Source organism: Helianthus annuus, chromosome 6 (genome assembly GCF_002127325.2).
Source record: "Helianthus annuus cultivar XRQ/B chromosome 6, HanXRQr2.0-SUNRISE, whole genome shotgun sequence".
Lineage (NCBI taxonomy): Eukaryota > Viridiplantae > Streptophyta > Magnoliopsida > Asterales > Asteraceae > Helianthus > Helianthus annuus.
In genome coordinates, this window is record NC_035438.2 from 119,191,968 (window position 1) to 119,198,413 (window position 6,446).

Consider the following 6,446-nt stretch of genomic DNA (forward strand, 5'->3'; position numbering starts at 1 on the left):
TCTTTAGCATCTTTTGTTGTTGAGGCTTGAGTATCGATAGCTTCATAAGTTTTTTGCGGGTTCTCCTTTGTGACTTCATATGTGGATGAAGTCGAAGATGGTACTTCTTGAATTTCTGATTCACATGACGGATCCTTGTCTGTTGGAGCTGATGCTTAAAATTGAGAAGTAGCAGATTGCTAAGCTTCTTTCTTCTTTGTTGCTTCGTCAAGCTCCTTTTGTTCTTTAGTACGATATATGATTTCCGTCATCGCCTTCTTTCTCTCTCGAGCTCTTTCTACAGCTCTTTGAAATAGCATCCCTTCTTCAACATATTCATTTCTAGCTCCTACATGTATTTTATGCCCATAGAGTATGTTCAGGTCAGATAAGCAAAACATAAATACATTCATCGGATCAAAGATTCTGATGTCTTCGTTGTCGTTTGATCTAATTACAGCTTCGCCAGGTTTTCCTTCATAAAACCACTTTTTGAAGTTCGTAAGCGTAACTACCTGCTCTGGAGGTATCTTTACTCTAGTGACTACCTTTGCTGGATCGATAACCCAAGTTACCTTTCCTTTCCCTGTGATTAGATCTATTGTTGTTTTTGAGATTCTTCATCTTGGCCATCTAGGATTGAAGATTGAAAAGCCTCTCAAACATTCTCGCAGAATAAGTCTTTCCAAATCTGCTCCAATGCTGTTGTTGGTTGGATTTATCATTTCTAGCTTTCCCAAATCGCCAGCATCCCATGCTGGGAATAACTACATATCATGACCTATTCTGAAGTATTGAATTACCCCGCCTTTTCTCTTCACAATGAACATCCCTTTCAAATCACAGTATTTCCATCCGCTGCTTCTATGAGTAACGTCAGTCTTATCAACCTTCACCACTTGATAAAAATTTGGAATTTTTTCACGTTCCTTCTGGAACCATTCTGGATGTTCCAGGGATACTTCTTCACCTCCTTCAGTTCTATCGACCTTCTCTTCCTCACTGCCTCCCCCTTCTTCTTCATCAATTGTTGATTCGAGTCTCCTTTTTTTCTTCTCAGCTTTCTGCTTTTCCTCCTCTTTCTTGAACTTGTTAAAATTGAACAAGTCTTCAGCGTTGTATTTTGGATCAAGATTTGATGCCGCATACAGTTCCTTCAATATTTCATACATTTTCCGCGTTCTTGAGTTTTGAAATCTCAAGAATTTGGTTTGTTCAGCCACAAAACCATGTAGTTCTATGTTTTTCTTCTTTAATTCTTTGAATTTTCTTTTAACACGTTTGTATCGTTGACCTGGTTCTTTAATAGACAAAACTCCTTAGTAGGATAAGAACCAATTTCTTTGGATAAATTATTGAATAGCTCCTGAAATGGTTGAGGTCTTCTCTGAGGAGGCGGAGGAGCAGAAGCTGAGGGAGCAGATTCAGGTTTAGCGTCTTTTGAGGAACCTTCGACAGCTTTTCTCTTCTTGCTAGCTCGTGACTTGACCGGAGTGGACTCTTGAGGATCGACAAGCAAATTTTCAACAAAAAACATTCATTTGTACCTCTTCTTAAGTCACCACAACAGGTGTTTCGGTTTCGTTTATTTCTCTTCTTTTCATACGCCTCTCTCTTTTCTCTGCTTCTCTCACTGCGTGCAATTTTTGCATTCTTTCAATATCCTCACGAGTAGCTCCAACTCTTATACTATCTCCCATTATTCTCTTTCTCTTGACGTTCCGGTGAGTCTTTTTGCTTTTCTTAGATTCCCCCTCTTCAACAACTTTCTTCCCTTTATCTTTACGTTTAGCAACTGGTTAGGGATCTACTTCATCGTCTTGTTCGGCATCCCTTCATTTAGCTTTAGCTTCCCTTGCACCTTTTTCTATACTTCTTGTATACTTCGAGAACTATTGGGTATCTTTCTTTTCTTTACATCAATCAGTGTAACATAACCCATTCTTTTGTCATCAAATCAGTAGAGTATCTTCGTGTTGGGAGTTGGAATTTGTATGTTTCTCCGCCACTTGGAAGCTTTGGATGTTGATCATTGATGAGCAGCGCACGAATCTTGGATACATGACCCATGTTGTCTTGTCGACGTTGACAACCATGATGTAGAATATCAACCCGGATATATTGAATGCTTCGTTTGTGCACAACTTTAGCATTGCTGCAGACCAAGCCAGGCTTAAACCATCGTAACCTCCCTTTCGTTGAGAAAGACTCAAAGAGAATACATGAAGAATGTATCTCCAGCCTCTAGTCATCCTTTTTTTATTTCATTTATGCCTTTGAAGTCTCCAACGTAATTCATTCCCCTGAATCCTTCAAAAATATCCTCCTTATTCATTCTCAGAGGGTCTCTAGGGTTATCTCCAAGACTCAGCACATGTCTTATACGTTCTTTTGTGACGAACACCAGCTTGTTTCTGACGGTAGCACTGACTGTCTTCACTTTGTCTATTGACTTAACCTTTGCGGAGGTCCATAATTCTTCAATGTGAATGTTATAGATGACTGGATTTTCTTGAATTGCATAACAAATCTTGCTTCTGGATAGCCAATCCATTAGATCCTTGAATCCTGGTTATGGTGGAACTAGTGCTATTGGTTGATTGTGTTTTCAGGTTCCGTCCCACCCTAGAGATTCTTGCATTCTGAGGCACACAAACGAGCCAAATGAGATCCAGAGACCAACATACAAAAGTTAAATGAATAAAAAAATATTTACATTAAAAAAATAAACTAAATATTCACAAAAACGCAGTTAAAAGAGCAATTAAAAACGTTGAAAAGTTATTTTGATTTTCTATAAATACGCCAGCTATTCTCGTAAATACGCCGATGACATAGTCAAATACGCCGGATGACACACGAAATCTAGTTAACAACATTGTTTGATCTATGCTAAATACGAAGTCTCTTGTCCAGAATTCTACAATGTGAATGTTATAGATGACTGGATTTTCTTGAACCGCATAACTGATCTTGCTTCTTGATAGCCAATCCATTACGTCCTAGAATCCTGGTTCTTGTAGAACCAGTGCTATTGGTTGACTGCGTTTTCGGAGTTCGTCCAACCCTAGAAGTTCTCGCATTCTAAGACACACAGATGAGCCAAATTAGATCCAAACGCCAACATACAAAAGTTAAATGAATAAAAAATATTTACAATAAAAAAGAAATTAACAAACTAAATATTCACAAAAACGCAGTTAAAAACGTTATTAAAAATGCTGAAGAGTTATTTGATTTTCTGTAAATATGCCGATGACATAGTCAAATACGCCACGAAATCTAGTTAACAACATTGTTTGATCTATGCTAAATACGCAGTCTCTTATCCGCGTAAATAAGGTCTGACCCGGTTTAGTCATCTAGCGTATTAATTCAAATTTAATTAATAATTTATATATACTCTAATTTGTAACACCTCTAGGCATTAGGTATTTGTAACTCTTGCATTAGTTGTGGTATATGCTTTGTTAACTTGTAACTACTGTTATTTGGGTTGTAAACATATAGGCTACTGGAGAATCATTTCAACCCACACCGCCCCCCACCTCCTCTCCTCTCACCACCCCTTGAAACCTCCATCGCCTCCACGACACTTTATCACTCACTGGTTCAAAACCCTAATCAGAAATGGTAACTCGTCGGACCGGATGGAACCACGTCCTCTCACCGCCGATTCAAAGCGCAAGGCATACGACGTCGCCGACGGATCCTGGAAACTATCCAAGTGTCAGAAACCCTCGCCGGAAAAATTCATGGTCCGACTCGAGATTTCCTCACCGGATTACCGCACTCTGTTTGTCTTTTTCTCAGAAGTTCTTGGCCTATTCTTTGTTCTACTGAAGGTGAGGTCATCTATGGTCGAATGATCGAATGATTAGGGTTTCGATGTTGTGGGTTTGTCTTTGCATCTGGCGTTTAAGTCGACTTGGGCTTTCACGGCTGTTTTTCGGTGGTTGTTTTGTGATTTGCTTTTGTGTGCTTTGAATGTGTTGTGTGTTTGTTTATGACCAAAAATCGGTTGGTTCTTTGTTAACCTACTTCTGCTTGAAAGGGAGAGGAAGTCGGCCACCCCAACCCGACGAAAGGGGTGATAGCGGTGGCTTATGGCTAAGGTCTTTATTCCGACAACCAGATTGCCAGCGATAGCGGCTAGGGTTCCAGTTTAGGGGTTTTCAAACCAGATCAACGCTGCTTATTACGGTTCACCGCGAATTCAACTCACCAATTAGGTATGAATTTTACCCTCTTTTATTATTCATTGTGGTCTACTCTGTTGTCTGACATATCTTTTGTTATTGAAAGCAAGTCTAGGTTTGCTGAAAATTAGGGTTACATAGTTTAATTTGGTGATTTATAGAAGCATTTGTAGTGAAATTTGAGTAAAATTAGGAACAAATCTATGTTTCAAACTCTCAATAAAAGGGTACTACTCATATCTGTCCATAATTTAAACTTAAAGAGTAGACAAACAAATCTTGTGGGTTAATGAAATGCGTTATGAATTGCAGGAGATTTATGGAATTGGTAATTCAATTGGAAATGATCCTGGTAAAGAATGTCTTATATGTTTATCAGAACCTCGGGGTATCCTTTGTATAAAACAAAAAAAAAAACCCGGAAAAAATACACTACGAGTACGGGGTTGAGCCGTAGCCTGTGCTACCCCTCTTAATACATTAGCTCCGCCCCTAGATCTGTTTGGTTATGATGAGTTAGGCATGAGTAATGGCAAGTTGTTTTTACTGTTTTCCCATTTTTTGTAGGACTAAATGCGAGAGATGCGTAAACATTGATGTTTGTTGATACAGGATCAAAAGATTGGTCTTCGGGTGCAGCCGCTGTGGTAAGGAAGGCGGGTGGAGCAATCACGCTAGAGGAGATAAAGGCGGACCCCCAAAAGTGTCAGAAGTTAGGACAAGATGTGTCTATTAAACATTTTCAGACAGGTAACCGACACGTGTCAAAACTTTTCATAAGTTGGGTATAATTTGGGTCATTGGGGCAATCTTGATACACGTGGTTTATTTTAATTGGATGTAATTATGTATGACGATCATATTAATAAATTAAAAAGAAGGTAAATTGACCATCTGGATAATATATTAGTCAAAATGTCACATTTGAGTCATCTTACAGGAGAAGAAGTTTCTTTTGGAAAGAAATGGGCCTCATGTTGCAAAAGTATCTGTTTTTGAGGTTTGTTCCAACTTCCAAATAGTTTTATCATATTAACTTTAATTGTATGCTTGTAGGACCATAATTTATATCACTATTCTTTAATATGAATTTATATCCTTCTTCAGACCAATAGACTGTCAAAGAACCATCTAATTGGGTATTGTGAGGTAGATCTGTTTGATTTTCTTAGCCGGGTAAGTTTTAAAAAAACTATATATAATTTATATATGATTATATATTTGATGGAATATAAAACAACAAGGTTTTATGTTTTATGGGATTCAGATTCTGGCATTGAAGTTAAGTTATTGGATCCAATGGTGAAGTTGGCAACATATATCTTTCATGTTCTATCGAGGTGCATTACAGTATCTCATATTTTCATTTGGCCCATCCTTGATAGCCCTAAAGGGAACAAATTGCAAAAGTCAGTTATCGAGGTGCATTACAGTATCTCATATTTTAATCAACATATAGCCCTCAGATTGATTAGATAATAAAATTGATAATCATCTGTTGTAGCTGAAAAGATTCTCTAAAGGGAACAAATTGCAAAAGTCGAAAACTGATATCTCTCTGCGTATACGGAAGTATCGACCTGAGATCCCTCAGTCTTCGCATACCCTAAATTATGTACAGACATCATTTTAGTACAATTACCTGTAGATCTTAATTCTGAGATTCTGGATACGGGAGTATATTCAAGAGGTGGGACACATGAATTGAGCTAAGATCCTAAAACATCTAAACCGTATCCTGAATAGATTGAAAATTGTGTGAAAATTTAAGAGGACAACTATATCGTCAATCGAGGTGAATCGTTTAGAACTTAAAATGATTAAAGCTTAACGGTGCTAGTGATTTGTCTCATGAACTGATATGATCCTCTTACTCAAACTCACAAAAATATTATTTGCATATATTTGTTTACTGCATTTCTTTCAAAAACAAAAATCCAAAAAGATTTTCGGAGTGTTTTAGCATAAATTCTTTGAAAAGTCAAAAAGATTTTCGACAACTGATGTTGAAGAGCTGATATTCAAAATTTGAGTGCTAATCATGATGAACAGGTTTGGGAGAATATGTTGAAAACTTTAAAAGACATATATAAATGGTTTGAAAGATTGTGTACATTGGTTAATCAAGGTCATTTATTTGAACTTGATGTAACTAATATGTTTGTTATAAATGATTTCTACCGGTAAGTTTACGGGAATTAATTGGTTATAAATTTGTGAAACTTATTGTGAGGTAGAGAATATGCAGGTTAACCAGGTTTCAAGTCC

The 6,446-nt window shown here is 37.4% G+C and overlaps 1 long non-coding RNA gene across 1 annotated transcript; it reads left to right on the top strand.

The window, feature by feature from the left end:
* Window positions 1–4,897: 4,897 nt before the first annotated feature.
* Window positions 4,898–5,355, top strand: LOC110902937. Its single transcript, XR_002571537.2, has 3 exons — window positions 4,898–4,928; window positions 5,119–5,178; window positions 5,294–5,355. It is a non-coding gene; the product is annotated as an uncharacterized LOC110902937 (long non-coding RNA).
* Window positions 5,356–6,446: the final 1,091 nt, after the last annotated feature.